This window comes from Acinonyx jubatus, chromosome A1, assembly GCF_027475565.1.
Source record: "Acinonyx jubatus isolate Ajub_Pintada_27869175 chromosome A1, VMU_Ajub_asm_v1.0, whole genome shotgun sequence".
NCBI classification, from domain to species: domain Eukaryota; kingdom Metazoa; phylum Chordata; class Mammalia; order Carnivora; family Felidae; genus Acinonyx; species Acinonyx jubatus.
Genome location: NC_069380.1, coordinates 136,456,618 through 136,479,743, shown reverse-complemented (window position 1 = coordinate 136,479,743; position 23,126 = coordinate 136,456,618). Strand labels below are relative to the sequence as shown.

The following is a 23,126-nucleotide window of genomic DNA, read 5'->3' as shown; positions in this document are numbered from 1 at the left end:
CAATGCCAAAGGAAAAGTAACTGTTACCATCTTCATTGTTAATAGCAACTCCAGAATTCCAAACTAAATTACACAAAGCGGTCTTCCTGTCAGAGAAAGACAGCTACCCTATGTTTTCACTGTTACATGGATCCTGAGAAACTTAACAGAAGACCATGGGGGAGTGGAAGGGAAAATAAAAAGTTAGGGAGAGAGCCAAACCATAAGAGACTCCTAAAAACTGAGAATAAACTGAAGGTTGATGGGGGTCGGGAGGGAGAGGTGGGTGGGTGATGGGCACTGAGGAGGGCACCTGTTGGGATGAGCACTGGGTGTTGTATGGAAGCCAATTTGACAATAAATTTCATATTAAAATAAATAAATTTTAAAAAAATAAAAATAAAAATCTAAAAAAATAAAATAAAACACAGTAATTGCTTAAAAAAAAAACACCAACGGGGCGCCTGGGTGGCGCAGTCGGTTAAGCGTCCGACTTCAGCCAGGTCACGATCCCGCGGTCCGTGAGTTCGAGCCCCGCGTCGGGCTCTGGGCTGATGGCTCAGAGCCTGGAGCCTGTTTCCGATTCTGTGTCTCCCTCTCTCTCTGCCCCTCCCCCGTTCATGCTCTGTCTCTCTCTGTCCCAAAAATAAATAAACATTGAAAAAAAACAAAAAAAAACACCAACAACAAAGGGGTCTTTCTGTGCCTGATGAAAAGCTCATCTGACACTCTCTGTAATAGGGCCCTCAAATGCTGCAGAAACTGCTTGGATCGTTGGATAAACCTCAGAAGCTTCACTTTCCAAACTGCACAAAGATACTTACATAGGGACTCTATTTCCCATTGCCCATGGCAATCGTGGGCTAATTAGAACAAGGCCTCAACTAAGGCAGTAGAAACACTATGTGCCCACTACCCAAGACCTACAAGTGAGATTTTTAAATTTTTTTAAGTTTTTATTTGAGAGAGAGGGAGAGAGCTAGAGTGCGAGCAGGGGAGGGAGACATAGACTCCAAAGCACGCTCCAAGCTGTCAACACAGAACCCACTACAGGGCTCAAAGTCAAGAACCATGAGATCATGACCTGAGCTGAAATCGGAAGCTTAACTGTCTGAACCACCCAGGCGCCCCTATGAGTGAAATTGTTAAAAAAGATGTTCAAGAGCCAAATCCTTCCCAGAGAGGCATCCCAACTCAAGACTCCAAGACAGTCAACATGTACTTAGCCCAAAATGTTTCCAGCATAGGAACCTGATGAATTGTTATAACTGAGTAGGACTCCAAAACCAGATGAGAGGATCAAAAAGTTCTTTACTGTCTTCACCTGTTCATTTGACCACCGATTAAAGAGAAGAGCGTTTTTTGTCCGCTGGTTTTGAAGGACTAACACATACTAATGCTTGGGACCCATGAAACTTTATTTCTTAACAAAAGTGGCAGCCATTTACAAACCATTTAAATGTATATATTCTCACCAATAAATGAGAGTACTGACAAAATCTCTTTTGGTGGTAGTTTGTTTTTCCTGAAGAGAGGGGAAATGTGCTCTAACAAAATACCTCACTAATGCTTTCTCAAATGGCTGTATACTCTAGCTGTACAATAGAAGAAAAAAAACCCATGGGTTTTAAAGTGTTTTTTCTTCTTTATTTTTGTTTATGGGTGTTTTTTTTTTTGTTTCGTTTTATTTTTTTTTTTACAACCTCCAGTACCGAACAAGGGATTCCTACCAGAACAAGGCCACTCATTAGTCCCTCTCTTACAGAATGGTCCTCTTTGAGACTTTGCTCCCTAATTTGATTTGGCTCCACGTTTTTCTCTCATGTTATTAAATGCCCAAGTATTAAATTAACAGAAAGACACAGGAGCTGGCATGGTACCAAATGATCACAGGGTCTGCTTTTCCACATGTATATTTACAGCAGGTACAGCAATAGTAAATCTGGGCCATAAATCACTCTTCGTGCAAAGTTACCACTGTGTAGGGTTTAGAAATTTTAAATGACCCAAAAATATAAAACCGAAGTACTTCCATTTATAACTTCATTTGATGGGCCAACTATCCAGTTTTATCCAGAGAGCTGGTATTATCTCCATTTCATAGATGAGGAAACTAGAAGTAAAAAAAAAAAAAGAAAATCCACCAAGTTAAACTAGCTTTACACCCAAAATCTCATGGAGTATCTCCAGTTAAGGATTTATTCTAGTTTCCTACAACTGTTTTGTGTTTTCGTTAACCATAATACTGAAGGAAGTTCTGTTAAATGGAGTATAGGATCTTCAGAGCTCTGCTGGCAGAAATTCTCTCTGGCACTTTAAAGATCAAAGCTCTGCCTAACTGATAGTTAAATGGCATTCTGGCACAAGGTGCATAAAAGAATAAGGCTGCTTCACTTTCATAGAGGCTTTTCCCATCATATATGCATCTATTACATACTGCTCACAGAATCACACAAGGTGATGGATGAGGAAAGCGAGGGCTGAGGCAGGACTACTGCTGTGGGCTTGTGACCAAGTACCTGCCTGACCCCTGCAGATGAGCGCCGAGGGGAAGCCAAGGAACAGAGGTGGGATAAGGTGCAGGTCGGGTGCCCATCAGAGCCAGCTCATGCCTCCTCTGCTCTCCCCCTCCCGTCACTCTGCATCCTACAGGGCTAGCGTCCTTGACTTGCCCTTTTCAAGAGCATTAACCATTTCCCATATAGGCATCTCACTTTAACCATACTATGGCTTTGACATTCAACCCCCATTAAGGATACAAGAACAGGACCTTGGTTTGCCGATAAATTCTTTTTTCTTCCCCTATACAAATGTAGAAAACCTAAAACAGAAAACTAATTTTCTAAGCACAGTTAAAGCTTATACTGCTGTTTGTAGGAGGAGGGCTGGCTCTAATTAGACGCCAACCCCAACAGGCATGCCTTCATAAAAACGTATCATCTTCAAAGTTATGTGGGATACACACGCTACAGAGTTATACGTCTTTAAAAGTCTATGAACACAAGGCTCACTACCTATACCATGTAATCCTGCCATAAAGGTTACAACTTTTGGAAGAAACCACTGTTTTATTTAAAAGAATGAACCACTATAAACTATACTTTACATACAGTAATTCTATACTCAATTAACATAAGGAATATATCTATCCTACCAAAGAAGGGAAGAGTTAGGAAATCACTCAATATAAATCATACAAAAATATGTAGGCAGACTATAAAAGGCTGCGGGTGATAATTTGCTGATAAAAATTTATGGGTGTTTTTATTATAGTAATAAAATGTGCATAAACTTAGATACATATACAGATACACTCTTACTAGTCAAATACACGGAACTAAATATCCAAAGGCAAACACATCAATGTCCTTAAAATACAATGCCCAAGTTACTAAATTAAAAATTTTTGCACACATTCATGTAATTTCCTAGATTTCTGCACCTATTTCTACTGGAAGGTCAAGAAAGCCTGTTTTCTATGGTGGCTACCCCTCCCTCCCAAAGCCCCCAGGTCTAAGCAGATCAGAGCATGAAACCCTCACCTTTACAGACAGATGCCACACCAGCTGCCCTGTGAGGGGTTACCCACACATCCTCTGTCAAGGGCTCTAATTTTCCGTATCTCTCATATTGCCTTGAATAGCACCTGGCTTAACATAGGTACCTCCTTGATATTTTTTCATTTATTTTACTTCAAGGGAACTCATGCTCATTGTAAAAGAACATTGTGCTTAATTACTTGTGTGCATAAAATAGGCAAGGATAAAAGGCATCCCAATTGGTAAGGAACAAGTAAAACGTTCACTATCTGCAGATGACATGACAGTATGTACAGAAAACCCTAAAGACTCCACTAAAAAACAACTCAAACTGATCAATGAATTCAGTCAAGTCGCAAGACACTAAATCAATGTTCAGAAATCCACTGCATTTCTCTACACTAATAATGAAGCAACAGATAGAAAACCTAAGAAAGCAACCCCATTTACAACTGCACCAAAAATAGGATACAAACTTAACCAAGGAGGTGCAAGACTTGTACTGTACAAACTATAAAACAGTAATGAAAGAAACGGAAGACAACACAAATGGAAAGATATTCCACACTCATGGTTTATAAGCATATCGTTAAAATGTCCCTATTACCACCCCCCGCAAAAAAAAAAAAAAAAAAAAATGTTCACAATACCCAAAGCAATGTGCAGATTTAATGCAATCCCTATCAAAACGCCATCATTTCTTTTTTCAGAACCACAACAAACAATTCTAAAACGTATATGGAACCCCAAGACACCGAATAGCCAAACCAAGGTTGAAAAACAAAAAAGCTGGAGTTGCAGTAGTCAAAACAGTAAAATGCTGGCACAAAAATAGACACATAGATCAGCAGAAAAGGGCAGAGAGCCCAGAAAAGGGCCACGATTATATGCTCAATTAATCTTTGACAAAAGAACCAAGAATATGCAATGGGAAAAAACAGCCTCTTCAACAAATGGTGCTGGGAAAACTGGACAGCAACATGCAGAAAAATGAACCCGGACCACTTTCTTACACCATACACAAAAATAACCTCAAAATGGATGTAAGACAGAAATGTGAGACCTGAAACCATCAACATCCTACAAGAGAGCACAGGTAAGTAATTTGACATTGGCCATAGCAGTATTTTTCTATATATGTCTTCTGAGGCAAAGAAAATAAACTATTGGGACTACATCAAAATAAAAAGCATCTGCACAGCAAAAGAAACGAACAACTGAAGGACAACCTACTGAATGGGAGAAGATATTTGCAAATGACACAGCCAATAAAGGGTTAGTATCCAAAAAATATAAGGAACACCCAAAAAACAAATATTCCAATTAAAAAATGGGCAGAAGACATGAACATTTTTCCAAAGAAGACATCCAGATGGCCAACAGACCCATGAAAACATAATCAACATTACTCATCATCAGGGAAATGTAAGTCAAAACCACAATGAGATACCTCACACCTGTCAGAATGGTTAAAATCAACAACACAAGAAACAACAGGAGTTAGTGAGGATACAGAGAAAGAGGAACCTTCTTGCACTGTTGGTGGGAATGCAAACTGGTGCAGCCACTCCGGAAAACAGTATGGAGGGTCCTCAGAAATTTAACAACAGAACTACCCTACAATCCAGTAATTGCACTACTGGGTTTTTACCCAAGGAATACCAAAACACGAATTCAAAAGAATATATCCAAAAAAAAAAAAAGAAAGAAAGAAAGGGCATAAGCACCCCTATGTTTACAGCAGTATTCGTACTAGCCAAATTATGATAGCAGCCAATGTGTCTACTGATAAATGAATGGGTAAAGAAGATTTATATATATATAAATATATAAATATATATATATATATGTGTGTGTGTGTGTATACATATAATGGCTTTTTATTCAGCCATAAAAAAGAATGAAATATTGCCATTTGCAGCAACGTGGATAGATCTGGAAAGTATAATGCTAAGCAAAATAACCAGAGAAAGATAAATACCGTATGATTTCACTCATGTGAAAGTGAAGAAACAAAACAAATGAACAAAGGGGAAAAAAACAAGAGACACACAAACCAAGAAACAGATTAACTATAGTGAACAAACAGATGGCTACCAAAGGGGAGGTGGGTGGGGGATGGATGAAATAGGTGATGGGGATTAACGAGTACGGTTATAATGAGCAGCACTGAGCAATGTATAAAACTGTTGAATCACTACACTGAACACCTGAAACTAATAGGACACTGTATGTTAACTATACTGGAATTAAAATAAATTTTTAAAAAGTAGGAAATTAAGATACCCCCCTAATCTCTCCATAGATGAGTAACACTTCATGTACATCTGGCATTAGACCGCGACTGTCAACACTTACTTTCTAATAATTTTTTTAATTATTTATTTATTTATGTTTATTTATTTTTAAGAGAGAGAGAGAGACAGAGGGAGAATGCATGCAAGTTGGGGAGGGGCAGGGAGAGAGGGAGACACAGAATCTGAAACAGACTCCAGGCTCGGAGCTATCAGAACAGAGCCCGAGGTGGGGCGTGCATTCGTGAACCACAAGATCATGACCTGAAGTCAGACATTCAACCCACGGAGCCAACAAGGCGCCCCAACACTTTTAACCCTTTCTTTGTAAAAAGATCTCACCACACAAACCCATCCAGGCTGGACATCAGTCTCCAAAGCAGCTAAACCTTCTCACTTCCCTGTAGGAAGCCTTAAATTCGTTACAAACAAAAGTACAGTAGCTATTCTCAAGAAGAAAGAGGAGCTGTCAAAATGCATCAGTGGGAAATATCAACCACATATTTGGAATTCTGTGGGCATACGTTTACAAGAAGAAAACAGGCACCTGGCAGGAAAAATTTTTAAGGAAATTATTGAGACATGATACATTTCCTGTCAAAACAACACATGAGGTGGTGATTCATTCCATCAGTATCTTTTAAATGCTATGCAACTTGAAATGCTCCATAAGTTTACTAGGGTTCAGTTGTGGCACACAGGAATTTCAATTTTCATTACTGAGTTATTCCAAAGATCCTATGCCCAAAAACAGGTAAAAACATGTACTTGGCATATGAACAACACTACTCTTCAATGGCACTATCGTTTACCTCCTCAAGTTCAGTTTTGGCTACAGCTGTGGCCATCGATGTAATTCAGAGTGGTGCAGTGCTTAGCCTGAGACTGTTCCCAGTAGAAACTTGAGAATCCGTTTGATCTTGACATGAAGCACAACACAAAGACCTTTCTCAAAATTTCCCGAATTTTTAAAAATTGTTTCAATTTTCAAACGTCTGCAATTAGGATGTACACAAAGCTAGGTTTTCCCATATAAATTCAAGATGTAAACTTATTACAAGCATATTGCCAAAATAAATTGGAACAAAGAAGTCTTTTCTAACACCCAACTTTCTAACCCGTGGCTAAGTTAAACATTTACAACATAACCCCAAATTTGAAAGGGTTTCTTCTTTAGGTAGCACAGTAAGATTGTTTTTTTTTTTAATTTTTTATAGGTTATTGTTCTTAAATTTACATCAAAGTTCGTTAGCATACAGTGCAATAATGATTTCAGGAGTAGATTCCAGGGATTCATCCCCTATGTATAACAGCCAATGCTCATCTCAACAAGTGTCTTCCTTAATACCCCTTGCACATTCAGCCCATCCCACCCACCCACAACCCCTCCAGTAACCCTCAGTTTGTTCTCTATATTTAAGTCTCTGATGTTGTGTCCCCAACTGTTTTTATATTATTTTTGCTTCCCTTCCCTTATGTTCATCTGTTTTGTATCTTAAATTCCACGAGTGAAGTCATATGATATTTGTCTTTCTCTAATTTCACCTCGCATAATACCCTCTAGTTCCATCCACTTTGTTGCAAATAGCAGTATTTCATTCTTTTTGATTGTAGAGAAATACTCCATTGTGTGTGTGTGTGTGTGCGCGCGCGTGTATACATACACACACACACACACACAACATCTTCTTTATCCATTCATCTGTCAGTGAATATTTGGGCTGTTTCCATACTTTGGCTACTGTCAACAGTGCTGCTATAAACATTGGGGTGCATGGGTAACACAGTAAGTTTTGACGTTCAAGTGTTTGTGATGGAATTTTGCCAATTGACAGGCATTCCAATTTTATGTGTGAACTACAATGAAGTACAGAATTTCATTAAAATGTTTATTTCTTAAATTTGCTTATTTTCATTATCACTGACACAAATACATATTCATAATATAGATTTAGAACACTGGAATAGCGGGAAAAAGTGGACGATACTTTGGTCCCCATTATACCAGGCTGCTGAGAATGCCCTGCCCCACACCATCTCACACCACAACATATTTATTTGCATTAATGGCTGCTGATTTGGTTGTAACAAGCCTCTTACCACTAAGCCTCCAGTATCCAGTATGTGCCTCCCTTGTAGGAATTAATAGTTACATGATACTAACCTCAAATCAGTGAAGGGTCAAAACTCAAGAGTAACTCTCCAACACTCCAGAGTGGAAATACTTTGCCAAGTATGCCTGGATAAGAGGATTTAGAGCCCCTATAACCACCAAGTAAAGTTCCCAGCACAATCATGTCCCATTTCCAAAACATCAACAAGTTATCTTTATCAGGAGGTTCAATGAAAACTAGAAAGAACGTCATCCCTTTTAAACATCACTATTTTTATGAGGACAAGTGTGTTTTCTTTAGTATAAATAGGAGACACATGAAATAGAAGAGGTTTTAGATATTTGCTATACCTCTTGTGGAAAACAGTAAAACCAAATTACGTGTTAGGAACAAAAGTAGGGAAGATGGAAGGAAAGGGAGAGCGAAGAAGAACGGAGAAGAGAGAGAGGAAAGGAAAGAAAATGAATTACAACCTTTATTTTAGCTAAAATTTGACATCAAAAACGCTCTGCATTTCAGGACATATTCTGCACCTAGCCTAGATGAATGGACATATAAGTAAATTAAGGTCCATCGCTAAAGTCAAATTAAGATCCACTTTCAGTCATCTTAGAATTCAATTTACAGTCACTGTGGGGCACCTGGGTGGCTCAGTTGGTTAAACGTCAAACTTTGGCTCAGGTCATGAGCTCACAGTTTGTGAGTTCAAGCCCCATACTGGGCTCTGTGCTGACAGCTCAGAGCCTGGAGCCTGCTTCGGATTCTGTGTTTCCCTCTCTCTCTGCCCCTCCCCAGCTTGCACTCTGTTTCTCTCTCTAACATTTAAAAAAATTTTTTTAATAAATGAAGTAATTGCTAGATTACTACTGGCCGATTAAATATTTCATGAGCAGTGAGGTACAAACAACAACATGGGAAATCTCAAGCTATGAGCAAGCATTTCTCCCTGTGATAGATACAACACTACAAACCCAACTTCCTTAACAATTTAGATGCTGCCAACTAAGTGCCTTAAAATGCAATGAGAACCAAGCACTGGGCTAGTAATCAAAGGGATACCTAAGACACCATCATTACCTCCACAGAACAAAGCCTAGGAATGGGACACACCAAAGAGAAGGGCTTGACCCAACCCCATGGATTTGAAGTAAGGTCATCAATGATCAAAGAGATCACATGACCCACCTGGTAAGTCAGTAGCAGTGCTAAGATTTCAACCCAAATTCCACTTCTGTTCCAGCCTCTGTTATACTCAGACTTTAAAAACTTTCTTCTTGCACAGAACCTACCACCACACTTAAATGAATGTCACAGGGGCACCTGGGTGGCTCAGTCAGTTGGTCATCCCACTCTGGATTTCAGCTCAGGTCATGATCTCATGGCTAGAAAGTTCGAGTCCCACATGTTGTTAGCATGGAGCCTACTTGGGAGTCTCTCTCTCTTGCTCTCTCTCTGCCCTTCCCCCATTTGCTCACACACTCGCTCTAATAAATGAAGCTTAAAAAAAATAGCACAAAATTAACATTTTGTTACTTTTAATTTCTGCTTATCAACAAAGATGCCTTAACAGCCTATGAAGATAAATTTTCCTACTATCAATGTGAAAGGAAAAAATGCTCATTCTTCATTTATTTATTTTTTGAGAAAGAGAGAGAGGGCTCAAGTGAGTGAGAGGCAGAGAGACCGGGGGGGGGGGGGGAATCTCACAAGGTGCACAGAGAGAGGTAGACAGGGAGAGAGAGACAAGAGAGGCTCAAGCTCACGAACCATGAGATCATAACCTGAGCCAAAGTTAGATGCCTAATGACTGAGCCATGCAGGAGCCCTTATTCTTCATTTTAATACAAAAAAGACACACCTTGATTTCCCAGCCATAATCCATCAGGAACTAGAGAGAATGATAGAGGGATTCAGGTGCACATGACAGACACAGGTCATTCTCTTTTTCAAAATGGCATATTCTGAAGTATCCAAATTATGCTTGGCATTCTTCAAGATGTGATTTTTCTTCAACTGTTCATGGTAAAGTTGGGCTTTCCGTACTATAAATTCCTGTTTTTGTAAGACGAGCCAAGTAAAAAGTTAATTTGAGATTTTCTGTAGATAAGAAAGCCTTGATTATTCATTTTTATTGCAAAACAATTTATATGTGCAATAGATTAAAATATTATGTAAAAAGAGGCAAGTAAAATTTTATGAAGCTAAAAAAAAAAGACATGAGACCTTTACCTCATAATAAACTATTTCAGTCCAAATTAGTACCTAGGTAACCCTCAAGTAATAATTAGATCCAATGGCTAAGATTTGAAAGATTCTTAACACTGATTTTCAATGAGGAGGCTCTCAATAGTTCTGGTAATCAAAAGAAACAAAGCAAGTTTTATTAAACAACTTAGGGTGACAAAAAAAAAAACAGTTGCTTCTACTGTATTCCCCCTTAATAATCCATCAGTTAAAAACCTATTAAAATGTTGAAAACAGGCTGTGTGTGTTGTCACTTGCCTCTAAGAATGAGGCGTGGACAGCAGGAAACTTTCTAAGTTTCTAAGGACTGTGGTAACTCGTACAAAAGGTACTTCCGGAAATCCATCTGTGAGAATTTCTGACCAGTTACAAATCTGGCAGGTACAGGAAAGCCCTACACAAAAATGTCAGCGGAGTTGATTCTTATGAAAGTGGCTTTTTCTGAACAAGAGGGAGATAGATTATACTTTCTACTGAATGATAAAACCGGGCCTTAATTGCCCTACCATTTCATCCCATGTGCCACCACCCACCTTTCAATGAAATCACTGCCTAAAGAAATCAGTTCATAGGAAAAACCAAGAACCTCCCATTTGGAAAGGATAGGCATTCTCTGGATGGATGGAGAGACCTTCACAGTCTAGGAGCTCAAGACTAAAAGCAGGCCTCCTGATTCCTAGTTTGGTGTGGTTTTCCACACAAAGGTAAGAATAGGTTTTTTTTACTCCCTTTTCTGCTTCTTTTACTCAAAGAATTAGCCTGTCAGGCTCTGAAGAGTTAGGCCAGGGGGCGCCTGGGTGGCACAGTCGGTTGAGCGTCCGACTTCAGCCAGGTCACGTTCTCGCGGTCCGTGAGTTCGAGCCCCGCGTCAGGCTCTGGGCTGATGGCTCAGAGCCTGGAGCCTGTTTCCGATTCTGTGTCTCCCTCTCTCTCTGCCCCTTCCCCGTTCATGCTCTGTCTCTCTCTGTCCCAAAAATAAATAAACGTTGAAAAAAAAAAAAAAAGAGTTAGGCCAGGCAAACCAAAGCCCCCAATAACCTGAGGGGAGTGAGGAGTAAAAAGAAAAACGGAAAAAGAAAAAAGAAAAAGAAAAACACTAAGATCTTTATTTCCATTTATTTTTAAGCCAGAACATCAGAGAACAGATAAATAGGTCTGCTTAGGACTGGTATGAAATGAATGATATAGAGGATTTTTCTCTATTTAAAATTCATCTCCTCTTTGAGGGAAATGATTTTCCAGTTGAGGAAGACATAAAGAACATCTCTAAGTGGAAACTCCTTCGTGAAGAAACCATTAAATTGCTTTAAGTTCCAGGCTGCTAGACACATGGAGATAAGAAGAATCCTATGTGAGAAGACATTCAGAGGGCTGACAGACACATGAAAAGATGTTCATCACCACTCACCATCAGGAAAATACAAATCCAAACCACAACGAGATACCACTTCACACCTGGCCCAAGGGCGAAAATTACCAATGCAAGAAACAACAAGTGTTGGCGAGGATATGGAGAAAAGGGGACCCTCTTGCACGTAGGTGGGAATGCAAACTGGTGCAACCACTCTAGAGAGGGGAGGTTCCTCAAAAAATTAAAAAGAAGAACTACCCTAAAATCCATCAATTGCACTATTAGGTATTTACCCAAAAAGGTACAAAAATACAGATTAGAAGGAGCTTATATACCCAACTATTATTTCACTGTATGTGAAAATAAGTGAATAAATAAATAAATAAATAAAATTTAAATTAAGGGGTGCCTAAGTGACTCAATTGGTGAAGCATCCAACTTTGGCTCAGGTCATGATCTCGTGGTTTGTGGGTTTAAGCCCCACATCAGCCTCTATTCTGACAGCTCAGAATTTGGAGCCTGCTTCAGATTCTGTCTCCCTCTCTCTCTGCCCCTCCCCTTCTCACACTCAGTTTTTCTCTCTCAAGAATAAATAAACATTAAAAAAATGATGATTAAAAAAAAAATCTAAGAATCCTATGTGATTTCCCAGCCATAATCTATTAGCAACTATGGAAAATGATGGGTTTCACCTGTAAGACAGGGACCTGTCATTCCAATTTTCTTTTTTTTTTTTTTTTAATGTTTATTTACCTTTGAGAGAGACAGAGACAGAGTGTGAGTGGGAGAGGGGTGGAGAGGGAGACACAGAATCCAAAGCAGACACCAGGCTCTGAGCTGTTAGCACAGAGCCCAACGCAGGGCTTGAACTCAGGAGCGGTGAGATCATGACCTGTGCCGAAGTTGGACACTTAACCGACTGAGCCACCCAGATGCCCCAGTCATTCCAATTTTCAAACAGGCAGATTCTACAAGCTGTAGATCCAAGAGGTCTCTTTTGATCCTAAACAAGTTGCCACAGCAGATTATTAGAAGGCTAATGTCTGAATACCTCAAAGAAGAAACAGTGGCCACTTGGAACCAGTGTAGATTTCCTAAGATGAAGTCACTTGAGAATAACCTCACTCCATTGTGTAGTTTCTAATGAAAGATGGAAGGTTAAAACTTTGATCCTAGTACAACAGTAACTAGTTGAACTCTATCAGAAATTGGTAGACGTCAATCTGAAATTTGTATACAAACACCAAATTACCCTGCCTTCAGGACTAGGATTTTAGCCTAGATAATAGTGTTATTATTTCATTAAAGCATTAAAGAAACACTCATTAAACCATTGCAAAACTTAGAACTAAAAGTAGTAAGTTTAACCATCTAAAACACCTTGAAAGGTTAAAGAGCCAAATACAGGAAATTAATTTTGAGAAATTCATTTCTGTTCATAGGACTAAGAAACCAATTGCCCAAGTCTGCTCAGAACAACAGGTGTTTAAAAAAACAAACAAACTTGGTAATTATGAGATAACGGACCATCAAGAGTCAGTAATGCTATTTAGAAGTACCATAGTTGAAATGCCTTCATTTGAGCAATCATTTTTTTTTTTAGTTTCAGTTTTTTTTTTTTTAACATGTATTTATTATTGACAGAGAGAGACAGACCATGAGCATGGGAGGGTCAGAGAGAGGAGGAGACACAGAATCCAAAGCAGGCTCCAGGCTCTGAGCTGTCAGCACAGAGCCCGACTGCAGCGCTCAAACTCAAACTGTGAGATCATGACCTGAGCAGAAGTCGGACACTTAACCAAATGAACCACGCAGGCACCCCAAGCAATCATTCTATCCTAGGTTCTGTGCTAAGCACTTTCCATAGACTATCTTATGGAGTTCTCCTCACAAAACTATGAGAGTAATAGCTAAAATCAGAATTTAAAGTTTAAGTGACTTCCCCAAGACAAGGTAGGAAGGAGTGGAGCCAGAAGTGTCCTCGGCTCTGACCTGAAGCTAGTAATCCTAACCATGAGGCTTTACCACCTTCCTAGAAGGGGACAGGGGTGGGACAGTTAGCCAAGAGTGTGAATGGTTCTACCATGCTCTGTGCTGTCAAACAGCATCTGAAAGTACTGCACTTTAAGCACCATAGCAAACTGGGGTATATTCAGTATCCCGGGGTGGGGAGAGGATTCAAAATCCTGTTACTTAAGCAAAGCTGAACAGGTTTTTCTTTTCTAATTTAGAAGACTTGAAAGCAGGCTACTAATTCATGTTTTTAAAAATTTTTTTTTCAACGTTTATTTATTTTTGGGACAGAGAGAGACAGAGCATGAACGGGGGAGGGGCAGAGAGACGGGGAGACACAGAATCGGAAACAGGCTCCAGGCTCTGAGCCATCAGCCCAGAGCCCGACGCGGGGCTCGAACTCACAGACCGTGAGATCGTGACGTGGCTGAAGTCGGACGCTTAACCGACTGCGCCACCCAGGCGCCCCTAATTCATGTTTTTAAATCTAAGGGGAGGTCATGAAAGTCAATTGTTCAGAATGGTCCCTCATCAACAAACTATGATAAAAACAATTCTCTCCTTCATTAAGTATAGCAGCCTAATCTTTCCAAAGATACACTGGGGACAGGGAGGTGATGTCAACAATACGGAGAACGAGGCGGTGCCAACATTTATCCCCCAAGAACAAACAAGTACAAACCAACAAAAATAGCTCTGGGAAAGTTGTGCATTCTCCTGAAAAGCAAGAGAAATCCTATGGAGCTAAAAAATGGAGGATGGCCATATAGAGCATAGGAAGCATCTGACCTGTGTCATTCATTCCATCCTCCCAGTCCAGAGTAGCTTAGTGCCATTAACAATCCCCTAGAGGGATTTCACCCCGCATGGAAAAGCATAGGAGAACCCCTGAAAGCCCTATCAATTCACCAAGGGGGATGACATGAGAAGAGAAAAAAGCAACTAGAAAATAATCAGAAAGCAATTAAGTAAATGTCAAGAAGAAGTTTTTCTCTAGCAATAAGGACTCTACAGTACTCTAAATGTAAATGGTTTAAATTTTAAACAGTGCAGCTGAACGAATAAACAAAAAAAACTAAGACCCAAGTATGGCTGCCTAGAAGATTCAACCTTGAAGAATACTCACAGGCTAACAGTGCGAGGACAGAAAGACATTCCACACAAATGGAAACTGAAGGAAAGCAGGGATCCCTATACTTAGGACACAAAGGTTAGATCAAAATTGATAATGAGAGGCAAGTAAGGTCATTATACAATAATATAAGCCAATTGATCAACAAGATTTAACAATTTTATGTGTACCTACTATCAGAAAGCCTAAACATTAATTTTACAGGTATGAAGACAGAAATAGACAGCAAAGCAATAGTACTAGGAGACTTCAATAACCCATTTCCAACAATGCATAGATCATCCAGACAGAAAAAATCACTAAGGAAAAAGTGGATCCTAAGTACACTGTAGCCCAAAAGGACCTAACATATACAAACATTCCATTCAACAGCAGCAAAATACACATTATTCAAGCACACACAGTCTACTCAAGTACAGATCGTTTTTTAAAAAAACAAAATGTGTCCTAACAAATTGAAGATAACTGAAATATCAAGTATCTTTTCCAAACGTTATGATATAAAAGTAGGTATCAGTGACAAGAAGAAAGTTGGGGAGTGGAAGAGGGAATCGCAGTGTGTGGAAATTAAAAAAAAAAAAAGCATCTATAGGGATCAACACATTAAATAAAAAGGTCAATAAATGTGATACAATGCTTTCATAAAAATCTGACCTCAAAAGATCCAAAGAAAGCATCTGACAAAATTCAACCTAAGTTTCCATCAACCGATGAATGGGTGAAGAAAGTAGGGTATATATACACAATGGAATACTACTCAGCCATGAGAAAAGCAAAGTCTTCCCTTTTGTAACAACAACAATGAATCTGGAATGCATTATGCAAGTGAAATAAGCAAGGCATGGACAAATAGTGTATACTATCAATAACATGTGGAATCTTTTTTTTAATAAAAAGCCAGTTTAATTCTAACAGAATTGAATGACGGTTGCCAGGGGCTGGGAGAAATGAGGAAATGGGAACACACAACTCAAAATTTGTACCTTTTGACCTTCAAGACTAAGTTCTGAGGATCTAATATCCAGCATGCTAACTATAGTTAATGTGGTATTGGAGTTAATCCAGTATTGTCTACTTGAGACTTCCTGAGAGAAGATCTTAAGCATTCTCACCACATACACTAAGAACTTCACTGTATGAGATAAATATTATCCTTCCCCAACATATGTAATAAGTCATCATGTTGTACACTCTCAATACATATGCTTATATTTATCAATCAACTTGAGGGGGAGAAAAGTTAGATTGGGGGGGGGGGGGCTTTGTGATTATTAGCTCCCCATCACTCCAAGTATTCAAGGACAGCATTCAAGCGGTCAAATATTCAGTAGTAAGCTACACAGGGGGATTGTGCACCTGCTAGAAACTAAAGAATAACTTTCAGGTTTCTCTCAATCCTAAGACTCTGACTTTAGCCAAGAAATAGATTTTCCCAGACTGAACATACAATTTTTTAAGATAACTTATAATAAGAGAAAGAAGGAGAGGGAGAGAGAGCAGGGATTAAGGGAGAAAGAATCCCAAGCAGGTTCCTCACTGCCAGCGCAGAGGCCAACATGGGGCTCCAACCCACCAACACAAAATCATGAACTGAGCCAAATCCAAGAGTCAGATGCTTAACCAACTCAGTCACTCAGGCACCCCTGAACAATTTCTTAAGAGGCCTGTGCAACTGCCCATTTACATCTGAGAAAGACTAGTCATCTAATGTCCTGAGCAACCTTTACCTCTCTTCCTCTGCATCCCAGTATTTTCCAATGCAACCCATACCTGATACACAGGAAAACATTGCCATTAGCCCTTGCAGGAATGCTGTAAACTAAAAGGACTTGTAGACATGAGAGCAAAATTACCAACCTGAGCACCCTACAAGGCAGCTTAAATCAGGGCTCCTGCTTTCAGTGAGCTTATAGTTAGGTTGGAAAGTCAAGACTAACACATAGGAGCCCAAAGGAAAGCAGGGGCAGGTGATCAGTGATAAATATGAGTGACCAGCCAAGTATTAACGAGTTCGGAAGGGAAAGAGTTCAGTTGTATTAATCTGGTCAAAAGATTAGTAAAAAAGAAGCTTGAGAAGAAGTAAGCTTGAGCTTGCTTTGAAGACTGCAACAGATTTTAAGGAGAACAGAAAAGAGACCAAACGTGAGGTGAGAGCGGTTAGCAGGCATACAGCCTATTCCATAGGCAGTTATTCGTTGTAGTTAATGTAAGTAGAGGGTCCACAAGAGGCAGCAGGGGACAAATGACATGCCCACAGGGAAAAGGAAGTCCATGAGAAAAATCCCTTACTGAAAATTTTCAAAAGTAGAATGCCAGAAACCCCTCATGGTTAGGAAATAGATAGCAAACCCAGGTCTATCACCTTTATAAAAAAGGCCAGGACTGCCTCAGTTGAGCACCTGACTTCGGCTCAGGTCATGATCTCACAACTTGTGAGTTTAAACGCCTCATCAGTCTCTGTGCTGACATGGCAGAGCCTAGAGCCTGCTTCGGGTTCTCTCCCTCTCCCCCTCCCCCACTCACACTCTGTCTCTCTCTCAAAAATAAACATTAAAAAAATTTTTTTAAAGGCTAGGCCCACCAGAGATTCTAAATTCAGGTGATAACAACAAACCACCAAGCTTGGAATTCTGGGTTGGGACTCAAAGTAAGGAGCCACAATTTCCATCACTGAGCATCTCCTACCATTTGAAACTAACATCTGGTCATACAGCAAACCAGGAGGCTGAAGAAAAGGAGGGAAACTGACAAAGAGCCAGGAGACAACACAAACAAAGGTTGGGAGGGGACCACACAAGACAGAAATCTGCCCCAGTGGAACCTCTTGATCTTCACCAATACTTTTTTTTATTATTATTTATTTTTGAGACAGAGTCAGAGCATGAGTGGCTAAGGGGTAGAGAGAGTGGGAGACACAGAATCCGAAGCAGGCTCCAGGCCCTGAGCTGTCAGCACAGAGCCTGACACAGGACTCTCACTCACGAACCATGAGATCATGACCTGAGCTGAAGTCAGACACTCAACCGACTAAGCCACCCAGGTGCCCCTTCACCACTACTTTTAAGTCCTTAATAAGACCTCCTGTGCTCCAAGTCCTGGAGCATACAGTGTTCCTGCTAGGGCTTTCCTGTTTATCAGATGTGGAATCTTTATCATAAAATTCAGAAAACATCCACCAGCTTATCTCTCGGCTTCCAAGAGCCGTATTACCGCTTTAAAATACAGGGAGCTCTTTGGAATAAAGGGAGCAGGGTGGCCTATGACCTGCATGCATGGGATCTAGACTTTGATGTGTAAAATCTCTCTGGACTAAGTCCAGAAAGATAATACAGTCATTTCAACCTATGACCGTCTGGGGAAGAAGAGGAGGGAAGTTAATGGTCTTAATAGTCCACATCCCATCAAAATGCTCACAGACTACTGCAGGTACTGTATCAACCCTGGGGACGGTACATTCCTGGCAGCGTTGCCCAAGATAATAAGGCTGAACTGACAAATGCCCACCTTCCGAATTTTATTAGTTTACACTGTGACAACTGGCAGGTCCTTAGAGACCATCCAGTCTACTCTGTTTTACCAGAGGAGGAAATGGAGACCCCAAAAGGGGTCATACTTGGCCACACTCATACAGCTGGGAGATCACAGGCCATCTCCATCCCGGACTCCTGAGTTAGGCACCTTCACACTGACCTCTCACTGCTTTCTGAAACCTGGAAAACCTGCTAAAGCTAAAACTCTGTAATTGCCTATTTACCATTTGTTACAAATATAATCACCAATGCTTTCTAGAACTTCCTCTCTGCCAGGCACTTCTAGAAAGGCTGTGAATTAACTCACTGACTCTCACAACAACCCGAAGGGGCAGGTTACAATGATTATCCCCATGTTACCCATGGAAAACCTCAGGCAGAGAAGCATCATACAACCAGGACAGAGCCAAGGCGGGCTAACTAGACAGTCTGGCTCCAGAGTCCCCAATGCTATTCGCTTTGTTATAGTTTTAAAGAAGTTATAAAGTGATGTAAGAAAAGGAGCAAGCCTTTAAGCACAAGGGCATGGTAACTTGTGTTTGCCAATGAAATTAGGAGCTCAACCATAAAGTCATTAGCAGGCAATTTACCTCTCGATTAACATATGAAGGGAAGGTCTATGAATTTTAATATACAGACTTAGTTAACCCTTGAGGTATCTTTCAAGAAGGTAAAATGGTCATGTGCACACCTCTCAAACAAAGCCTGCCTCTTGAAACATGGCAGAATTTTACCTGCGGACTGGTTTAGAGGGTCTCTTCTAGACACGCTATCAAGGAAAGTAAACCTGACATTGCTTGTCTCCACCAATGCTGGCCTTTACTCATAGATACAAGGTTTTCCTCTCAAGAAACCTTACTTTTACATTAACTTCCTACACAAGTCAAACCTCAAGGGGCGCCTCGCTCAGTTAAGTGTCTGACTTCAGCTGGGGTCATGATCAAAGGTTTGGAGGAGTTTGGGTCCCACCTCAGGCTGGGACTTGCTGCTGTCAGCGTAGAGCCCACTTCAGATCCTCTGCCCCCCTCTCTTTACCCCAAACCCACTTGCTTGCAGGCGCACGCACGTGCTTTCTCTCTCTCTCTCTCCTTCTCTAAAAATAAATAAAACATTAAAAAAAACTTTTAGGGGCGCCTGGGTGGCTCAGTCGGTTAAGCATCTGAATTCATCTCAGGTCACGATCTCATGGTCCGTGAGTTCGAGCCCTGCATTGGGCTCTGCGCTGACAGCTCAGAGCCTGGAGCCTGCTTCAGATCCTGTGTCTCCCTCTCTCCCTGCCAGTTCCCCGCTCATGCTGTCTCAAAAATAAGCAAACATTTTTAAGTTTTTAAAAAACTAAAAAAAAAAAAAGAAGTCAAACCTCAAATTCAGGAAAAAAAATTAAGGAGAAATCACCTCTGAAGGATAGAAGTACACATGATAAAACAGTTCAAAACAAATATCACTGGAACAAATGCCCAATATTCAATTAAGTGACGTTTTTGCTTTCCCTCATTTAAAAAATTATGTCAAATCTCATTATCTTGGTTATCCAGGAGAAGCAGTCCAGGAGCAGTAATGCTAGAAATAAGCAAATTACTATTGTGCCAAGATCAAATTAAGGACAAAATTACAGTTGATTAAGATGTACTATCACATAAAGGTACCTGACATTTTACCAAAAGTCTGAGTATCAAGTGTGCAAAAGTCCACTCAAAATACAACAGACCCTAAAAACTCTGAACTTAGACCAGTATTGCCTTAGATGTGAAATCCATAGAAATTTAGAACCCAAAATAACAATTACCCAACCTGACCCATCTTTTCCTAACAAATCTTTTTTATTATTTTTTAACATTTATTCATTTTTAAAAGACAGAGCACAAGTGGGGGCGGGGGGGAGGGCAGTGAGAGAAGGAGACACAGAATCCAAAGCAGGGTCTTTCAGCATAGAGCCCGACACAGGGATTGAACCCACGAACTGAGAGATCATGACCTGAGGTGAAGTCAGACACGCAACCCACTGAGCCACCCAGGCGTCCCTCTTTGTAACAAATCTTAAAGTCACATGAAAAAATTATCCCGTTGCTTCTCTGTTCAACTAAAACAATGAAAGTACAAATGCAATGACACAAAACCTTTATCAACTACATCTATCCTATCTAATCAGTAAATTAACACATAATACAATTAGTCAGCCTAGGAGTTTTAGAGTAATTTGGGCTTTACCATCATTTACCAGAGTAATTTGGCAATACCATTGTAGCCAAACCCCAATCAGGGTTTTCCAATATTTATAGCATTCATTTTTCGGTACAGTCTGGTTAGTAATAAACTCTGGCCAGACTTCAAGTTAGAGCTTAAGTACCAATATAGTACTTGTTTTTATACACAATGCCAAACATAAACGTATTGTGTTCCAGCTTTAATACCTTTTGAGGATACTTTTCCTTTTCTCATATGGCATACACCCAAGGTCATGTATCAGAGCTCACCTCAAATTTCTACCTAATTCGTCTTAGCCACCACAGAACATTTTAAAAGTACGAGAAAATATTCTCAACTCTTACGCACTGCACACATGTTTAAAAAAAAAAAAAAAGGTGTTAACCCCAAATGAAGCCACTGGTGAAATTTCATCGAGCCTTTATTACCATTTCCCTCTTTAAGTGCTTCTAAACTTCTTAAAGGGCAGGACAGGTGCTTCAAAGCAAAATCTAATGACACCTGTTACATAACCTGTTCTTGGTTGACCAGGTTATACGGTTGTGATACGGAAGAAAACTGTCAAAAGCAGAACAAACACTAATTCTGTTCTCCATTCTCCTCTTAGCCAGGACATTCAGAAGCTGTGTGCCTCAGTTTCCCAACCACTAAAGCAGAGGTCTGATGTGATCCCAATTCCTATTTAATCAAAGCTAATGAGCACAATAATCACACAAAGTTCCCTACAGACCATTACACTGGAATACTAGGCTGTAGAAAGCAATTCCAAAACGTTTTTGCAGTATTCCTTTCTTGTCCTCCAAACAGTCCAAAGGAGTTAGGTCGGCCATTAATCAGGAGGAGGCAAATAGAGATGGTTTATTAAGATATATGTAAAATCCAGAATTCATACAGAAACCTTCCCCTAAGTTCTCACTCTGGTTGTATGGTCATGTGCAAACAGCAACCCACAAAACCGAGTAAAGACAGGTCTCCTTTCTGTTCTGAAAACAGGATTTCGCTTTCCCTGACAGCTCCAGGGCTTAGGAACAGAGGATGAGAAAGCTTCGGAAAATCACAGACCCCCGGGACCATAAATGAGGAGGGGACTGGGGGGCGGGGTTTTGTGTCGTTTTGTTTTGTTTTTTGTAAGGTTTGCGTTTTTTCTTTTCTTTCCCAACTGGCGCGGGTCTGGTGGTAAACCACCATAATTCCGGGTCTGCAGAGATTGGTGTAGACCCAGGCAGGGGTCATTTCAGGAAGCTGGGCAAACACAGATGTTGCTGCTTTTCCGTGACCCACCCAGCTGTAACCAATGGGGGGGGGGGTCACTGTGGGCTCCTAGGGAGGCAGATGGATTCTCTCCTGGAACTCTAATGGGCGTCTGGGAAACCAGAGCTGGGTTTCCAAGGCGGCCCCAGCACCCAGCTTCTACTCAGCCTCGACAGGAAAGGATGCCTCCTCGGCCGAGCCAAAGCCCATCGTTGTGACCCCCTCAGGAAACTCTAAGCAGGAGAAGGTTAGGGTACCACCCACATCCCAGATGTTCAAGGGGCACACAAACCCGTAAGAATAAAATCCGACGGAACGCCGACCGCCCCTCGTAATCAAACGTCTGCAGCTGCCTTTGAAAATACGGCAAATGTCTCCATATGAAAGCGTGCTAGCGCTGGTACCGTGAGGTCTGCTCTCTGGGAGCCCAGCCCCACCAAGGACCCTCACGCTGGAGCAAAGACACCGATGGGGAACCAGCTTTCGAGCCGCCCCCCACCCCCATCTCCACCGCAGGAGTGCATCTCCGTGGCTCTCAAAGGACCCCGACCGGGCCTCCACCCCCCCATCCCGGGACCCCCCCCCCCCCCAGCGGCAACGAGAGGGGCCACAGCCTTCTCGGTGCGCTCCCGGCCGCGGGGCGCAAACCACCCCAGGCTCCACAGCGGCCGCCGCCGCGCCGGACGGTGCGGCCCTTTGCACTTGTTGCCGTCCCCCAGGGGCAATGAGGCGGCAGGATCCCTCGCGCCACTAAACTCACAGCGGCACCCACCTTTCCACCTCTGCTGCCCCTCGCGTCCCCCAGGACCCTGGAGAGAGTATTTCTGGGCTAGAGAACTCGGGCGAGGGGAGCAAACTTTTCTGCCCTGAGCTACTGGGAGACGCGGGGGATGGAGCCCCCAAGAACACTTACCTGGAGCCAGGGCCCCCACAGCCTCCGGAACCCCACCGAGGCGCTGCAGCCCGCGCCCTGCCCGAGGGCGTCTGGAACGCGCCCCGGCCCGCCGCCGCCGCCGCCCGGAGCCGGGAAGGCTTTCCCCGAAGCTGCCAACGCCCGGCCGCCCCGGAGGCTGGAGCCAGCGCGGAGGGGGCGGAGCCGCGGGCGCGCTCCCGGAGCCGGCTGGCTGCGCCCGCAGCTCGGGCCGCCTCCGCTCTCTCCGCGCCTGCCGGCTGCCACTGGATCCCCGCCTGCGCACCTCCCGGCCCCAGCATCACATGGCCGGGCCCGCCCGCCGCCGCGCCCGCCACCGGCTCCAGGACGAAACCTGAAGCGGCCCGACCGCGCTGTCTCCGCCGCCACCCCCACCCGCCTCCCGGCGCGCCTCGCCTTCCCTCCCCCATCCCGGAGCGCCCAGTCGGGCGGAGGCTGGCGCGGCCCCTGCGGGGCCGGGGGAGGGCGAGGTCGCGTCCCGGGTGCGGCGCCCGCGCTCCCCGGGCCCCCACGGACCTCGCTTCGGCGCCGCCTGAGGAGGAA

The 23,126-nt window shown here is 42.1% G+C and overlaps 1 protein-coding gene across 1 annotated transcript in view; it reads right to left on the bottom strand.

The window, feature by feature from the left end:
• The window catches only part of ARHGEF28 (Rho guanine nucleotide exchange factor 28), a 304,554-nt gene extending 281,851 nt beyond the window's left edge, over positions 1–22,703 (bottom strand). The window contains exon 1 of the mRNA XM_027040097.2: positions 22,566–22,703. The gene's annotated coding sequence lies outside the window, so the exon portion shown is untranslated. The remainder of the gene's footprint in view (positions 1–22,565) is intronic.
• Positions 22,704–23,126: the final 423 nt, after the last annotated feature.